Below are 18,279 nucleotides of genomic sequence, written 5' to 3'. Positions count from 1 at the left end.
GATGTTTGTTGTAGAATGCTTGGGCCCTTTTGCTGGGAGGAATAAGTCTCTGGGCCCCATTCTGTCCTCCTCCTCATTTTTTGATTGAGCAGAAGTTAGTGTGTAGAAGGTAGTGGGGGAGGATTCCAAGTGCATTTGGATATCTCTTTGTCTGTAGGATATCTGTGCTAGTAAATCCACTGGGTGCTACTAGCTGAGCGAAAGGAGCAGAAGGTAGGGTGGGACAGCCCACCTGTTGTCTTTGTCTTGCTGATGAATGCAAGCCTTCCCTAGAGGCATCTGTCTTCTTTTCAGCCCTTTCCAGAGCTACTGCTGGAAAACCAACCCCTCAAAGTTCCTAAGCTTCTTTGAGGAGTCAACCCAGCTATCTAATCTATTTTTTTTTAAGGTCTTTGGGTAGAAGACACAAGTGGGAACAGATTTACCAAGAGAAATGGCAATAGAGACAGAAATCATAAGAACAAACAATAATTACAGGATTGCCAAAGACACAGTAACAACTCTTTCCCAACGCCTCCCACTGTCCTGGCCACACTCCCTGATTCCTGGGCCCTGAGGCCCGGGCTCATGACTACTGCGGTCCCTGCAACTAAGTACCGGGCCTGCTCCCTGGTGGTTCCAAGGGCCTAGCCTGAAGTCCTGGGCATGCACCCCCACGGTGGTGGTGGGAACTTTAAATAAACACAGCCCAGGGGAAGAGGGAGGAGAATAAGAAGCCTGTGTTCTCACACAGCACACAACAAGTCTCCTTGTGGCTCTAGCACAGGGAGCTCCCTTTCCAGCTGTCCCAAACATTTTCTCTTCCAAGAAAGCACTTTACAAATGATACCTCGGACAACAGGAACAGTTTTGAGTCACCAACCACATAGCAAGCTAGAGGTTTGGGAAAGTCTCTCAGTGCTGGGTCAAGGCAGGCAGCAACTTAGTGGCTGGAACATGGTGTTCCTGTGGTCTCCAGGTGTGATCCAGATGCTGGCTTTCCTCTTCTTAGGGTAGTGCTAGTGTGGGCAGTGGGTCCTGGCTGCTCAGGCAGCTGGGGATCTGTGTGGATTTCTTAACTTTGCAGGTTAGCTGGACATTCTTTGTTCTCTCTCATCCTCTCTCCCATTTTTAATCTCGCTCTTTCTCTCTCTCTCTCCTTCCACATTATTTTCATTAATTGAGCATTTACTATGCACGGAATTCTGTGCTGGACGTTTAGGAGGCTGCAAAGAAGTAAAAGGCATACTTTCACCCTCCAAGTAGCTGAGAGCCTGGTTTTGGAGACTGTAACCTGAGCTGGGAGTAGAGTACTTGGTTCCAGAACTTCTCTGTGATAGATCAGTGGTATTGGTATGACCTTGGACAAGTCACTGAACATTTTTTTTTTAGTTCAGTTTCCCCATATGTGAAATAAGGGGTCATACGAAGTTATCCCATTATTTTCTAAACTCTGTTGAGTTTTTATAGTGTCAAATAAGTAATTTGTCCACTTCATGGAGGAAAGTGGCATTGCAGAGTTCTTAGAGAAAGCTTTATAGAAGAGATGGGACTTGAGTCCCAAAGGACGCATAGGGCATACTAGCAAGGAGAAAATGACCTGCAAATCCAAGGGACTAGAGCTATTTGGGAAGAAGAAGCCATGAGGAAGTTCTGGGCTAGGATGGATGTGGGAGGAATTGAAAAGAAGGAGCAGATGAGGCAAATGTAAAAAATAGATCTTGGATATAGGGAAATGAGAGAGAAAAACCACTGAGTATCTTCTTGATTTTAAACACAAACGATTTCAAACCAGAAGACAATAAAGTGAGTTTGTCTAATGGGGGAGATGCTGAGTTCCGTTTCAGATATGTTGAATTTGAGATGGGGCTAGGATGTCCATTGGAAATGTCTGGGGTGCAGTTGAAAGTGTGTAACCAACCTTTAGTTAAAGGTCATGAGTGACCTTGAAAGATTGGGGAATTTTTTGGTGACAGGTTTGTGACGAAGTGATGAGCCTGGATGAGAGCTCTGACAAAATATGAGAAAAGAGCCAGCAGAGGGTGAAAGGATGAGATGTGGGGACTCCCCACCGTTCAAAGAGAAGCCAGCAAAGGAGACAGAGGAACAATCAGAGACAGAAGGAGAGCTAGGGCAGCAAGGAGGGAGACAGTTTCCAGGCAGGTGGGTGTCCAAGACTTGAAGGACACCTGAGAAAATGCTGCCGGGATGGCAAACAGATGGTCACTGTCGAGCTTTCCTGATTTTGTTATTGGTTCTTCTCTCTTATGGAAATGTCAGATGGGACATTTAGGGAAGTTTGGTGGAATTCGTTTCTCTAAGGATCTTTTTGCTCGTTCATTTATTTTAAGAGAAAACCTGGAGGAAATTGAGTTGGAGTATAAGAAATCCTTATTTTAAAATATTAATGCTAAAATAAATAAACAAATAAATAATAAAAAATATCAGTGCTAGATTTATAATTAATTTAGTGCAGTGACTACTTCATTCCTCAAACATTAATATCTAAGTTGAGACTGAAATGTGTAAAGTATCTTAACATTTTGGGAGAGGGCATGTCACAGTATGATCCTTCTCCCCTGAAAAAATACACAAAATAAAATATTATTCTTCTCTTCAGAAAAATATACAAAATAAAGTATGATCATTCTCAGAAAAATATATAAAAATTAACATACAAATTTAGGTGCAGTTTCCCTAAAACCCCTATGGGGTCATGTACCCAAGTGAAGAACTCTCACATATGGTCCAGCTCCTGATGTTATGTAACCTCTCTGTGCCCATTTTTCTTATTTGTAAAATAAAGACAATCGTTTGTATAATGAAGATTAAATGAGCAAACACACAGGGCTCAGAATAAAACATAACACATGGTGAGCACTCGATGATTATCTCTTATGGTTATGATTCTTATTATATGACATTTCCTCAACTAAATGACTCTTCTCTGGACAAAGCCCTTTTTCCCTAAAGCATTCACTTACTCAAACACTCATTCACATATTCACTCATTCATTCACTCATTCACTCACTTATTTCCTTTCTTTCTCACTTTCTATTAACTTGTCGGAGGGTCTAGAGAATTAAAGAGGACTCAAGCTGCAAACCTCATCATCAAGAAGCTGTCAACCTCATGACCTGTAAACAGACATTTAGTTTCCCCCCAAATTTCAAAGTTGAGGTTTCAAGTAAGAAAAGAGCAAAGAAATAAGTTGGGAGCAAACACAGTGTGTCTACTGATAAAATTCGAGAAGAAGATGAGTTTGATGTGTGTGGAGTGTAAGGTGTTTGGAATCCACTGGTTTGGAGTTGATGAGAGTGGAATTAAATCTTTGTGAGATGGAATGGTAGCATCACCCTCTGCCATTGTTAAAATTTGGGTTTATTTAAAAAAGCAATAATACAAAGAACCAAGGGGACTGTCCGTTAGGTGCTTTGACAGGACTCTGATTTTACTTCTATTGTAGCATCCTGAAGCTTATTGCCATCATTGGCCTACATTAGACAGTGAGCTACCAGAAGGCAGGGAGTCTCTCTCATTCATTTTTGTGCCTAATACTGACTAATTGGTTGTATGATTGTATTTAAAGGGAAAAAGAACTTTTCCCATTTGTTCCCATTTTAACAGAATACATTTACATAGAACTCATTAAGGCAAAATTACCAGTGATTATCTGTTCATTAAGATGTCTACCTGACAAACACCTTGTTAATCTATGATTTGTATTGTTCTGAAAAGTATTAAGATAACTTTAAACATATTGAATAATTCAGAGGTTTCACCCACTTTGAATGACCTTACCAATTAGATTAAATTAGCATGATATTCATATTTACTGTCTTAGAAAAGCCTGTATCTTAGAAAAAGGAAGTGGGAAAAAGCCTAAGAATTCACTTACCTTTGGTGTCTTTAGGGTTAAGAAGGGGCTTCATTAAACATTGTTTTTAATTAAAATTTCTTTGAAATAGTTTTATGTACCACTTGAGTCCCATTATGTATTTTTTACATTAGGGCTGAACAAGCTTCTGAATATAAAATCAAACTGGGATTTGCTCTTGAACACTCTGAAGGGAAAAACAGATGTTTTTTTCATGATTGTCTCTGGGTTTATTAGGAAAATGTACTTTGAGTTAAAACATTTTTTATAAGAACTGAAGACAAGGTGCCCCATTTTACTGGATAAGGTAGAATGTGGGACAAAACCCAAACTTCTTGGTCTGACTTTTAAGGACACCTGGTGTCCAAGCTCACCCTACTTTTCTAGTCTATCTTTCCATGTCTCCCTAACCATACCTGTATTCCACCCAGACACGTCTACTTACATTTCCCCAAACTCATGTGCTTCCCAGCCTCTTACCTCTACCTCTCACAGCTCTGAATTCCCCCCGCAATCCCAGGACTTCACATTCAGAGAAAATTCTATCATCCTCTGGGAAGCATTCTCTCTCTCTCTAGATCCCATGTGGAAATGGTTCTTCCACCCACACTTCTTTTTAAATCAATGGTTATTGAGTGATTACTCCAGGCTAGTCACTGGGCTAAGAATTTTGCAGGCATTACCATAGCAAGCCTATGAGGTAGGTAATGTTATCAGCACCACTTTACAGATAGAGGAATAAGGTTTGAGTGGCTATTTAATTTTCTCAAGATCATTATAACAGGGAGATGGCAGAGTCAAGATGTGAATCCATTTCCATCTGATTTTAGAATCTGAGTTCTCACCCATCATATTATTCTGCCTCCCCTGACTCTCCCCTAGCACTCTTTTATTTCACAATTTTGTTACTGAAATAGACTTCCTTTTAATTAAAAATATATTTTGGTATTTTTCATGTTTATCCTGCACGTTTCTCTATTTTCTTTTTTTTTAAATGTTTATGTACTTATATTTTGAGAGAGGGGTGGAGGGAGGAGCAAAGAGAGAGGGAGAGAGAGAATCTCAAGCAGGGTCTGTGCTTTCAGAACAGAGCCCAACTAAGTACTCGATCTCACAAACTGTGAGATCATGACTTGAGCTGAAACCAAGAGTAGGACACTTAACCAACTGAGCCACCCAGGCACTGCAACTTTTCTATTTTCAACTGGACCATGAAGCCCTTGGAGGGCAAAGATTGTGTCTTCTTAGTATTTCCCTTCGGTTTCTAGCATGGTGTCTTTTGCATAATTAGTAAGTACTTCCTGAAGAATTAAAAGTAAAATAAATTGAGTAGAACAAAATGGACTTCCCAAATCTTGAAAGTTAGAGTTAGCTCACAATTTAGGCTATCTGTCCTCATAGAGGTTATAGACTGAATTTTCGTGTCACATGTTGAAGCCCTAACCCCAAATATGATGGCATTTGGAGATGGGGCCTTTGAGAAATAATTAGGGTTAAATGAGATCATGAGGGTAGGATCCTCATGGTGGGATTAGTGGCCTTATAAGAAGAGGAAGATAGAGGAGAAAGAGATATCACTCTCATTGCCATGTGAGGACACAGTGAGAAGGTGGATGTCTATAAGCCAGGAAGAGATCTCTCACTAGGAACCAATTGGTGGGCACCTTGATCTTGGACTTTTAGCCTCCAGAACTATGAGAAAATGAATGTTATTTAAGCCCCACCCCAGTCTCTGGTGCTTTGTTAAACAGCCTGAGTAGACTAAGGTACAAAGGTATATTAGAAATGAGAGGTCTTTAAAAAATTTATGGGGTGTCAGGATGAAAGGAAAACACCAAAGGGGCACCTAGAGAGAGAGAGAGGTTTGCAGAAGCCTCAATGTATGCCTAGCTCCTATATAGTAGGTGTTTTCTGTGTGAGCAGTCCAAGCATGGTGTTGCATCCAGAAAAAATAACACATTTGATATCTAATGCTGACTAACAATAAAAATCTTTATTTCAGTCTCAAATAATTGGAAAGGGGATCACAGTGCCTTCTCTTTACCCAGGTAGTTCTTTCAGAGACCTGATCAGAGAGTGTCTGCCTTTCTTAACTTCCTGGCTACATGCTCACACTTGGCTTCTGGTTCTTCTTGCTTTCTTCCCTTCTCCCAGTGCAGTCTGTCCTCAGGCGGCACCCAATACCGCTGGCCTTGTGTATAAACACAACTCACTTAGAAGGCAGGAGTGTGTCGGAGGTGGAGGATGTGGTCATAGTTGTAGCAGAGTGAGATTATTCTAGAAATTCTGGTGAAAGCAATTGGGGAAGATTTGGGAAGCAACTTGGCTTTCGGGCACTCTAATGAGTTCAAGAATGCATGAGCACCTTACAGTGGCTGCGAAAAAGAGTACGTGAACCACATAATGGTCTATGTGATATGCTGTGGTGGCAAAGATGAGAAGGCACAGGCGAGTCATTTTGCTGTGACAGTGGTGAAGTTATTACTATTATTATTGCTTTCCTTTTTAAGGAATAGCTTTTAACACTGGCTGGTATTTAAAAAACATTTAAAATTGTCCAACTGTTCTATGTAGTCTTGCTCTTTACCAGTTAAGAGGTATATATGGTTGAGTGTAAAATGCATAGCATGAAATGGTGCTAAGGTGTGGGTTCATAGCCCTGCCCTACCTCTTAGTGTGAAAATACCCAAAGCTATTCAGCACTTACTAGGCACTGTTCCTGGTTTATCTGCACCATCTCCTTTGATTCCTTCAATAAACTTAATGAAGACACAAGCACTATGAAGAACTCTCATTTTACAAAGGAGGAAGTTGAGGCAGAGAGAGGATAAATTATATACTCCAGGTTAAAGAAGATAAATGGCAGGACCAGGAATTGAGCCCACACAGATTGTTTCTAGAATGTGTACTTTTAATCACTCCTGTCTATAGCTTCAGGTGGAGGGAACACAGTCTGTACTCTTCTCTGGCAAAGGTCCAGAGCAGAGGATATGACAGTCACCATGGGTTGACCATATTCTAGGAGCTAGTTTGGAAGCCCCAATTTTTGAGTTGCAATGATTATACGTTTGGCACTTCCTTAATTTCCAAATGCATTTATATAGGAGGTAGACTGATCATTTTGACTGAGAGAGCAGTACAAGAGAGGGTAGCAAGGCATATATGAAAAAAGGGATCCTAACATCAATCCTTATGGACCTAGGATGGGTGAGGGAGGGTATATGAAGTTACAAACCACCCCTCAATCTCAGTAGCTCAATGGAATATGTTGTATTTTTCATGTGCAATGAAGGCCAGCACGGTGCTCGATAATCACTCGGAACTTCAGAATGACAGAGCTCCTTCTTGATAAGTACTTACAAGATTGCTGTAGTAGGTGAAGACAAAGGGGTGAAGAGTGTCCACCTGAAAGTGACTTGCATCACTTCTGTTAATATTTCATTGGATAAAGTAAGTCATATGGCCAAGCCTCATTTCAAGGTGGGGGAGTATAATCATACAATCTTTCTAGAAGAAGAACCAGGAATAGTTGATGAACAGCACCCAGACTAACCCAGAGCCTGGAGAGGCTCAAGAGTGTAGATCCTGATTCAGTACTCGCAGAGCATAATGCAGTTTCCAGACTCAAGGGAGAGGCACAAATGGAATTTCCACGTTCTTTCCCCCTCAACAGTTGCTCATTCCAATTGCTTATTCCAGAAAATACACTGAGATGCCCAGAGAAAACATCATCATTTTTAAGTATTATCATAAAAAAGGTATTTCCTACTCATCTGATTATGTGAACCAAGAGCAATTAATTATGTGGTTGCGTGGTATCATGGGAAACAAACTCTGTCCAGGCTTGGTAAGAACAAGCTTTATGGCTGTTTTCATCTCCAGAATAGTCTACATGCAAGAACTCTTATTCATAATCTACAGTTCATAAAATTTTATCAAGTGCCAACATTAAAACCTAATTTGCTTGTTTCCCTTTAAGTATCATTGTGTGTGTGTCTGTGTGTGTGTCTGTGTGTGTGTTTCTCTCCAAAGTTAAGAATCCTTTTTAGGCTGATAAGAAAGCTTTTATTTTCCAATTTGATTAATGAGTGCTTTTTCTTTGAAATTGAAAACAAAGTTACTTGAGATACTTTCTGAAGCTTCCTCACTTGTCATAAAAGTATGAAGGTAACAGTTTTCAAATTAATTATCTCCCTTTTCTTTCCCTTCCTTTCTCTTCTCCTCCCTATCCTTTCTCGCCTCATCCCCTTGCCTCCTCTTACCTTCTCCTTCTCGCCTTCTCTTTCTCCCTCCCTCCCTTCCTATGTAATTCTCATTTGACGAGCTGCACACCCACCTTCTATCTGATCAATTCCTACCAATCCCTAAGGTCAATGGTTAACATTACTCCTTGGGTGAACCTTCCTTGTCCTTGAATGCCAGTTTTGTCCTTGGAATGAACTTCTATAGTATCAGGTACTTCCTCTCCAGAGCACTTATGAAAATGTATTTCTTTTTTTTTTTTTTTTTTTTTTAAATTTTTTTTTTAACATTTATTTATTTTTGAGACAGAGAGAGACAGAGCATGAACAGGGGAGGGGCAGAGAGAGAGGGAGACACAGAATCGGAAACAGGCTCCAGGCTCTGAGCTGTCAGCACAGAGCCCGACGCGGGGCTTGAACTCATGGACTGTGAGATCATGACCTGAGCCGAAGTCGGACGCTTAACCGACCAAGCCACCCAGACGCCCCTGAAAATGTATTTCTATGATTATTTGTGGAGTTATTTGTTTCATATCTTTCCCCCAATAAAACTGCAGGCTCCATGAACGCAGGCACCAGGATTCTCATGTTCATCACTGTGGCTGTAACACAACACCTGAGCCATGACAGGTGCTCGACAACTCTTTGGATATCTATTTAGTCAGCAATGCTATTACTTTCCCCCATCCCTATATTTGGGTGGGTGGCTTGATGGCTTTTTTGGGGTTGAGAGGTACAGGCCAACTCAGATGGGAATGAACTGACAGGGGAGAACCCCTGTAAAAATGAGAACAGCAGCAACAAAAATACCTGCTTGACACCAACCTGCTTTCTCTAAGTGTTGATATTTTGTGGATAGTGGTCAAGTGACATTTTAGATCAATGCAAGCTTATTGCTTCAAAACTCTGAAGTTTCAAAGTGCTATTGATGGAATTGTACATGGAGGGAAAAGAGGGAGAAAACTCCCTTTTTTTCTAGCAGTTACGTAAGGTCCTTTTCTGCCTGCCAACATGCCTGCCAACATGCCTGATACGATAGACTGAAAGCACCATTTTCTTGGTAAAACAAACACAGACTTCTCTTTAAAAACACCTTTTGATACTTTATGAGTAGGGCTGGTATATGTAACCGATCAAGACCAACATATGGCTTATTATGACATTTAGCTGATTAAAATAGTCTAGACATAAACTTGAGATTTCAGAAATGTTTAAGTTAAGTAAGAAATACATTTTAATGTACAGTAGATGTGTACTTAGTGCTAGGCCACCTGTATCCCTACAGGAATTACAGAGCAGGAAGTACTTTTGACTCAAGAAGTGTGTCTGAAAATTAAGGTTGTAAATTAACAACAGCTTGTCTATTAGATTATTTCAGCCATAAAGGACTCAGTATGTTTCAAAATGCTCATGATTTTCAATACATTTCTGTGGCTCAATTTAATAAAGAGGGATGCTGGGAATGGCTTTGGCTTGAAGGTCTGCAAAAGCACATTTTTAGAAAATCCCAGAGAATAAATAGTAGCTGCTAGTTAGGCTGTGGTAAAACACACCTGTGGCTAATGGAAAAGGAAAAGTTTGAGCCGCCCCTTGGCACCGGCCTCTGGGCCCACACCAGGGGGAGAGCTGTGGCTTAGTGGTCTGTGCCCAGCCTCTGCCACGGGGCCAGGAGCACCAGGCTTCTCCTCCAGCCTCCAAGACCTTGGGTATAGCCGCTACTCACTCTGGTTTTGTTTTCCTGGTTTGTAACTGGTGAATAATGAGGCCTAATTCACATATGAGGTGCCTGCAAGGCTTAATTAATTGGCTAATGTCTGGGGCCAAACACTTTGAAGTGCAGCCTCTTATGATTAGTTGTAGGGCAATGCTTAAGCTTGGGTTAGGTTGTGATTATGATGAGTTTTTCTGTCATCGTGACCCCCTTCTGGGCATGTAGGAGGTGGGTGAGGTCAGGGGAAGACATGGGGGTATGTTGGTCAGACACGCTTCTTTAGCTCTCTGAGAGAGAGATTGAAGAAGAAATAGGGAAGGAAGAGGAGGAGGAGGAGGAGGAGGAGGAGGAGGAGGAGGAGGAGGAGGAGGAGGAGGAGGGAGGGAAAAGAAAAGAAGGGAAGAGAAGAGAGTGGACACTTCTGAGGTCTCTGAGGGCATAGTTCCCAGGTGGTCTATGAGTGTCTGGGATTGACTGAGATGACAGCAGGGAAGAGCACAACGTGGTAATTTTGCCTTTCTCCTGCAGCCAAACTGTTGAGCTGGCAAGACGACACGGAGCCCACGGTGACCTGAAGCCCATTTGCCGTATTTGTCTTGCCAAGATTTTAATTCTGTCTGTGTATGTGAACTCTGTTGACCCTTTCCTCTCTGAAGCACTCAGTGGCTTGGACACAGGTATGGCAGCCAAGAGAATGGGGTCCTTCTCCCGGTTTGTGATTTACAGTGTGATTCTAAGTGGGGTACTTTGTTCACCTCCTTGGTTTCCTCATTTGAAGAACGAGGAGTAAATGAGCCAAGATGTAGCAGTTAGCTTTTGCTGCATGACAAACCACCCCAAAGCCTTGTGGCTTAAAACGACAAACATTTATTTAACTCACAGTTCGGTGGGTTGGCATTTGGGACTGAACTCCTCTGGGTGGTTTTGATGGTTGGGACTGGGCTTTGCTGACCTGAGCTGGGCTTGCTCATGTGTCTGCGGTCAGCTGGTAGGGCAGCTGGGGCCAATTGGTTTATGATGGCCACGCCTGGACGATGGGATGACTGGAGCCTTTCTTCACGGGTTCATGCATTCTCCAGCAGGCTAGCCCAGGCTGACTCATGCGGTGGTCAAAGGTTCTAAAAGAGTGGAAACTGCAAGGTCTTTGGAGGCCTAGGGACAGAACTGGCATGATCGAGTCACACACCAGCCCAGATTGGAGGGTGGGGAAATAGACTATTCTCCTTGATGGGAGCAGCTGCAGAGCATTGTGGCCAATGTTTCCTTTAAACTACTACACCAAGGTACTTTTCAGCCCCCAATTAACAATGACCAGAAGTCAGGACTAATAAAACAGCATCTATTTTTTTGAGTTCAGCTTTAAGAATCTGAGGTTACAAGTCCTGGCTGGCTGTTTTGAATTCATTATGTGACTTTAAATAAGTTTTTCAACTTTTTGTTGATTTTAAATTGCTGCACTAGGCTCCTTTTGCTTATATATTACTAGGAAAGCAATCAATGAAGAATTTTAGAGAGAAATTTAGGTATCCACAAGGATTGGTGAATAAAGGGCATTTGGTAACACAAAAATTAACACAAAAATTAATACATGTATTAGTACATACTTAGGTCCTTTAAACTTTTCTTTGCAATACAAATTTTTTCTCACTGTAGAAATTTAGAAAAGGAGTATAAAGAGATGAAAATGGAAGTCATATTTTACTCCATCATCAGAGGTAATAGTGTATAATTATTTATTCTTTGGTATAATTCCATCAAGAATTTTTCCAGTAGGTATGTGGTCTGCTGCAAACATAGGATCATACTGTCATACTGTTGTTATAATCTTCTCTTTCACTTTGATAACTATATGATAGTACTTAGTTTTTGGTGACTGTGTGGTGTTCTAGCGTGCACATGTGCCACAGTTTAGAGAACCCCCCCCCCCTGCCCCCCGCACACTGTTAGGCATTTAAATATTATTTTGCTTTTAAAAGTTATTTTAAAAAACATCATATACACATTTCACTGCTAAACTCTTTGAATATATTTGTGGCATAATAAGGAATATATTTGGTCTTTGTCCCTGGTTTCTGGCATGGGACTCCTAAAACCCTTACACTTTCCTGAGTGACCGGAGTATGTTTCATCATTCATAAGGAGTCCTTCAGGGTGTATCTGAGTGTATGCTAATTAAGTGACATAGGGTGGGGATCCTACATAGCTTTATGATGGGGCTGGTCCCGAGGAAAACAAAGTGATGAGAAGATTGGAATTTTTAGTCCTGCCCATTAACCCCCGGAAAGGGTAAGGTGGGGGGTGGGGCTCCAGATGAAACTCTATAAAACTCTTGAACAATGGTATTTAATGAACATTTGGGTTAGTGAGTGGATTCATGTGCCGGGGGTAGAACACCCTAGTTCCAGAGGAATAGAGACTCCTGTACTCCAGACCCTTTGGGACTTTGCCCCTATGTACCTTTTCATTTGGCTCTTCACCTGTATCCTTTATAATATCTTTTGTAACAAACTGGTAATCTAATAAATAAACTTTTTCCTGAGTTGTGTGAGCTGCTTTGGCAAATTAATCGAATCAGAGGTGTGGGGCATGGGGATCCCTGATTTATAGCCAGTCGGTCAGAAACAGAGGTAAAAACCTGGACTCCTGATTGGCATCTGAAGTGGGGGTGGGGACAGTCTTGTGGGACTAAACCCTTTAAGCTGGGAAATCTGATGCTGACTCCAGGTAGGTAGTGTCAAAATTCAATTTGTAGGTTATCTGGTTAGTATTTGCTGAGACTCGGAGAATTGCTTGGTGCTTCTGGGAAACACTCCACCACTCTTAAATATTTCCATAGAACATATTTGTGGAAGTGGTGTTGCCATGTCAAAGGGTAGGCATAATTTAAAGACTTTTCATTCATTCTAAGAAATTCAAAAAAAGCTCAGCCATTTGCTTGCGCATTACTTACTGATGAGGCCCACGCTCTTGCTCTTCGTTCTTTTGAATCCCTTCTGCGATGACTCTATATCTCATTGGAGGTTATACGACCCCCAAGATAAACAAACTGCAGAACTGGAAAGAATCTCAAAGATCATTAAGTCTAATCCCATAGGCAAAGCTCAGATGCTAGCACCTTCTCTCTGTATTCACTTAAAGGTATTGGATTTAAAGAAACACAACACACATAACATTAAGGTGTATCTGAGAAACATCAGTCCCACTTAGAGCTGTTGAGCATGACAGAGTTTCTGTTCTCTCTAGGACAAGGGAAGGAGGGAGAACAGACTTCTAAATGGTCCTGGTTTCCAAAAAGGAGCAAAACAACTCCTTCTACAACTCAGTTGCTCATGCCCCTCAGCACAGCAGGCTGAAACAGTTAGCAAGATGTCTGCTCAGTGCTGGGCTTTTGAGAGAAACTACAAATGTAGAGTTGGGGCATTCTCCTATCAGAAGAGAAATGATGAAAAATAAACACATCTAGAACAAGCATAAGAAACAGATTAATTCCACCAGATTATTTTTGCCATTCTTTACAAATATAGAAGCTAGAACAACTAGCCCTTCTTCTTTTTCTTTTAATGTTTATTTGTGAGATAGAGACACAGATGCAAGTGGGGGAGGGGCAGAGAGAGAGGGAGACACAGATTCCGCAGCAGGCTCCAGGCTCTGAGCTGTCAGCACAGAGCCCGATGCGCGGCTTGAACTTGGGAGCTGTGAGATCATGACCTGAACTGAAGTCGGACGCTTAACCAACTGAGCCACTCAGGTGCCCCACAACTAGCCCTTCTTAATTCCCTCCAGCATTCAGAATTCTAATTCCTATCTTTGGACTGGCATGGAGTTCAAGCTCAGAAAGTGGATTTATAACAACAAAACAAAACACAGAGCCATCTTGCAGTCTTACTTTTTCCTTGCACCCTGCTTCTTCTTCCATAGGGAAGATAGAGTCCAAACTGGTAGTGGTACCTATTCACGCTCCACAAATATATGAGATTGCCCGTTTTCTGCCAAGTCTAAGTGACACGTTCACGCCTGACATTTATTCATTCCCTCCAGTAATCAGATCATTTTGACTGGGCCACGCTGGTCAGCCCAACTCCTTCTTCCCTTACAATGAGTTCTTTTCTAGAAGACTCTCATTCAACATACCTTCCTGATAGGGCACACTAAAGTAGATCTGAATTGTGCTTGGTGGACATGGCTTTGGCTAAGCCTTCTAATGCTCAGTTTATGAAAAACACAACATTTACCAAATTTCTGGTGATTTGGCTCCACTCTGTTTTCTCAGAAATCCCAGTAGCATTCGCTCAAGTGTTCTCTTGGTTTCCTCATGAAGTTCATTGGAGCATGGAGACTTCAGTCACTCAGCATAGCAACTTACTTTATTAATGATCTCCCCCCTTTTTTAAATACAGAAGATATAAACATCACCATAACCACAGAGTTTTCATGTTTCTTACTATCCGATGACACCGTCTCTCCCATTCAGCAGGCTTGAGCCTCCATTGTTCCTGTACCTTCCTTGAATGTGATAAAAAACAAACAAACCTTTTTTGTTTTTTCCTAAACATTTGTTTCTAGGTTTAGTTCATTCTGACTATGTTCTCTGGCAGTGTTATTATAAGATCATTAATCACAACAACAATAATAATAGCAGCACAATAATGGTATTTCTTTGTTCTCAGGGTCCTCATAGCTTGTTTACACAGATCTGTCAAAGTTGGCAGAAAACGTCTTCCAAGACTTCAAGATAGATGATGAAGACATGGGGAGAAAAAGTTAACAATACTGTGGTGAAAAACTCCTTGAAGTAAGGGCAATTTTACTTGTAAAGAATGGCTGGCAAATATCTTGTTTTAAGGGGAGGATGGATTTATTTATTTATTTATTTATTTATTTATTTATTTATTTATTTACAAAGACATTAAATTTTTTTTAATGTTTATTTATTTTTGAGTGAGAGAGAGAAACAGAGTGTGAGCAGGGGAGGGACAGAGAGAGAGGGAGACACAGATCTGAAGCAGGCTCCAGGCTCCGAGCTGTCAGCACAGAGCCTGATGTGGGGCTCGAACTCAGGAGCTGTGAGATCATGACCTGAGCAGAAGTTGGCTTCGGCTAATGCCTAACTGACTGAGCCACCGGACCCAGGTGCCCCTTAAGGGGGGAATTTGGAAAATGTATATATGCTTTTGAAACCTTCCCATCATGGTCTTGCTCAAACATCCTTTCCTCTGGAGAGTGTTCCCTGATGCTTCACTCTGAATGCTTTTTCTCTTCTCTGACCTCTTAAGGAATGTTGTTGTTTTTCTTACATGGTGATGACCCCTTTGTACTGTGTTTCAAGATTTTTTTCTTTTCTGAACATGTCTTAGAAACTTTGCTATATTGTCAGTTCTTTGGCTCATCAGTCTTTCTATCTGTAGCTCTAGCACAGGGTCTGGCACACAGTAGGTGCTGAGTCAATGCTTGTTGAACGAAAGAACAGAACTGGAAAGGAAGGACTACTTGCAAGGACAACATACTCAGAGGGAAGCTCTCCAGAATATACATAGGTGTACGTAGGAGACAAACACTGGAACCAAAGAAATGAGAAGGAAGCTATAAGGATCTTAAGTCTTGAAAGTCACAGGTTTACACATTCTCAGTTGTTTTGCAGTCATTTCAGTTTGCTTTAATCTACTGTCATGTGTTAAACATCATTGTGATCTGGCACTGTGTGAAGATGTTGTATTGGTCTCAGCCTATCAATAGCAATGCTATTGGCTGGGAACGACTGGGGGCACTCACTTGGGCCTGTATCACTTGTGACAAGCCCCATTTTGCCAATGTTGTGGCTGGAGCAGCCCTTATGGTTCTTATTATATGATTGCAGGACACACGTCAGCAACAACCTTCAGGGAATTTTGCAGAACAAGATTTATTATTCACAGGTTCTGGAGGGTACATGGCATGCCCAAGCACCACACAAGCATGGTCATGGATAGAGAGAGAACATGTAGACCTGAGGCTCTGCCTTTATTAGCTGTCTGAGTGGGGGTGTCTAGGGTTTAGCAGGTTCATTCTTTATTGGAGAATTGGAAACATAAGAGTAGGAATTAAGGGAGTGGGGAGGGAGAAACCAGGTCAGTCAAGTGGTCAGTTACCTAGGTTTCTCCAGGGCATTCTAAAAGGGGAATTCATGTGTGGAGGTAGCCTGTTCCTTTACCTAGTTGATTTGCTACTAGCTGTGTGGTATAGCTGGCAGTAAGTTTCTTTGAAATGAATATCTTTGAAATGGATGCCTCAGCAATCAAAAAGCTTAAGTCAGGCACTTACACTATACACTAGGGGTATATAAAAATAAGTAAATTCTGCATCTGTGCTCGTAGAACCCACAGTCCAGCAGAGTGGACAAATGTGTAACAAATAATTATAGGACATCATAATTAGCTCTACACAATATATGCAAGGCTTAGAAGTAGTATAGAGGGAGGCATGACTGCAATGGGAGTAGCAGAGGGTCTGGAAAGTTCCAGACTCATCTCCTTGAGTTTTCTGGAAGTTTTCCAGGTGGACAAGGGAATATAGGTTGTGTGGTGTGTGGAAAACTTGTTCTGGGCACAGTTAACAGAGTAAAGAAAGGCATAGAATCATAGATCAGCATGGGGTGTTTGGGGAAACACAAATGGTTGTTGGACCACAGAGTACACGTTGAAGAATATCAAAAGTTGAGGGGCGCCTGGGTGGCTCAGTTGTTTGAGTGTCAGACTTCAGCTCAGGTCACGATCTCACAGTTTGTGAGTTCGAGCCCCGCGTCAGGCTCTGGGCTGATGGCTCAGAGCCTGGAGCCTGCTTCCGATTCTGTGTCTCCCCCTCTCTCTGCCCTTCCCCCATTCATGCTCTGTCTCTCTCTGTCTCAAAAATAAATAAACATTAAAAAAAAAAAAGAATATCAAAAGTTGAAGGTTGGGAAGAAGGGAGGTATGGAAACAGGAAAGTTGGACCAGGACTTTCCAAATTGTGCTTTTTCTAAAGCAAGAATTTAACTTCTACAAGCTGATCTGATCCGCTGTCTTTCCCCCATATTGTGCTCTAGGGAAATATTCAAAAATCAATTTGTCCATCTTTTTCCAACATAAAAGTTCCCTGAGAATACGAATTTCACCTGTAGCATGTGCTGCCATGTGAATTGTCAACTTGTTTAGTGGTCCTTGTGAAAGGACTGAACTTTATATAAGTTCTATAGGGGCGCCTGGGTGGCTCAGTCGGTTAAGCGGCCGACTTCGGCTCAGGTCATGATCTCATGGTCAGTGAGTTCAAGCCCCGCGTTGGGCTCTGTGCTGACAGCTCAGAGCCTGGAGCCTGTTTCAGATTCTGTGTCTCCCTCTCTCTGACCCTCCCCCGTTCATGCTCTGTCTCTCTCTGTCTCAAAAATAAACGTTAAAAAAAAAAAATTTATATAAGTTCTATAGACAAAATGGCAGCTCAGACAAAAAACAACTTTGGTATTAAAACGGAATGTATACAATTAGTGGGAATGTAAAATGGGGCCACCACTATGGAAAACAGTATGGAGGTTCCTCAAAAAATTAAAAAAATAACTACCAGGTGATGTAGCAATCCTGGGTATATATCTGAAAGAACTGGAATCAGGATCTCAAAGTGATATCTGCCCTCCCATGTTGACTGTAGCATTAGTCACAATAGCTAAGAGGTGGAAACAACCTAAATGTCCATCAACAGATGAATAGATAAAGAAAATGTGGTAAACTCATATACTGGGGGTATTATTCAGCCTTAAAAAAAAAGGAAAGCTTGTCTTAACCAGCAACATGGACTAACATGGAGATCATTATACTAAGTGAAATAAGCCAGTCACAGAAGGATAAATATAGCATGGGCCCACTTATATGAAGTATCTGAAATAATCAAACTCGTAGAAATAGAGAGTAGGTTGGTGGTTACCAGAAGTTGAGGGGAGAAAGCAATGGGGAGTTGTTCAATGGTGGATTATGCACTGAAAACTTTAAGAGAGTAGATCTCAAGGTGAAGGGTTTTTGTTTGTTTGTTTGTTTTTACCACACATACAAAAAAAGAAAGAACAGAATAGAAAGGGGAAAAAAAAGAAAGAAAATAGAAGGAAAGGAAGGGCATGAACTCTACAGACAGGCAGAACCAGTTTAAATCCTGCCTTTGTCAAATATTAGATATCCAATTTAGTGAAGGTTATTTATTCTGAGTTTTCTTGTTTGAAACTAAGGGGATAAGAGTATCTGGGGATAACAGGTTCTGTTTTGCAGCCCTCAATGGAAGGATGAAACAGCCATGGTGCTAAACTGTATGATATGTTAGGAAATGCTAGTTTTCTTTGAAAATGCCTTGTTCTGTACCAAGGGAGGTAATAATTGCTAACTTTCTGAAGCATTTTTTAAAAAGTACTTGTCTGCTAAGAAGGTACCAGTTCCTATAAGTTTCTGCATTTTTGTAGTTTTAAGGCAAATAGATAATT

General features: G+C 41.3%; 1 long non-coding RNA gene across 2 annotated transcripts in view; it reads left to right on the top strand.

The window, feature by feature from the left end:
* Positions 1-18,279, top strand: part of LOC122234989 — a 29,627-nt gene that overhangs the window by 5,752 nt on the left and 5,596 nt on the right. For both annotated transcript variants that reach the window (XR_006213008.1, XR_006213009.1), the window contains exons 2-4: positions 7,150-7,307; positions 10,338-10,486; positions 14,477-14,601. This is a non-coding gene — a long non-coding RNA (uncharacterized LOC122234989). The remainder of the gene's footprint in view (positions 1-7,149; positions 7,308-10,337; positions 10,487-14,476; positions 14,602-18,279) is intronic.

This window comes from Panthera tigris, chromosome F2 (assembly GCF_018350195.1).
Source record: "Panthera tigris isolate Pti1 chromosome F2, P.tigris_Pti1_mat1.1, whole genome shotgun sequence".
Taxonomy (NCBI): domain Eukaryota; kingdom Metazoa; phylum Chordata; class Mammalia; order Carnivora; family Felidae; genus Panthera; species Panthera tigris.
The sequence above is the reverse complement of the archived record's forward strand: the minus strand, read 5'-3'. Positions and strand labels throughout refer to the sequence as shown.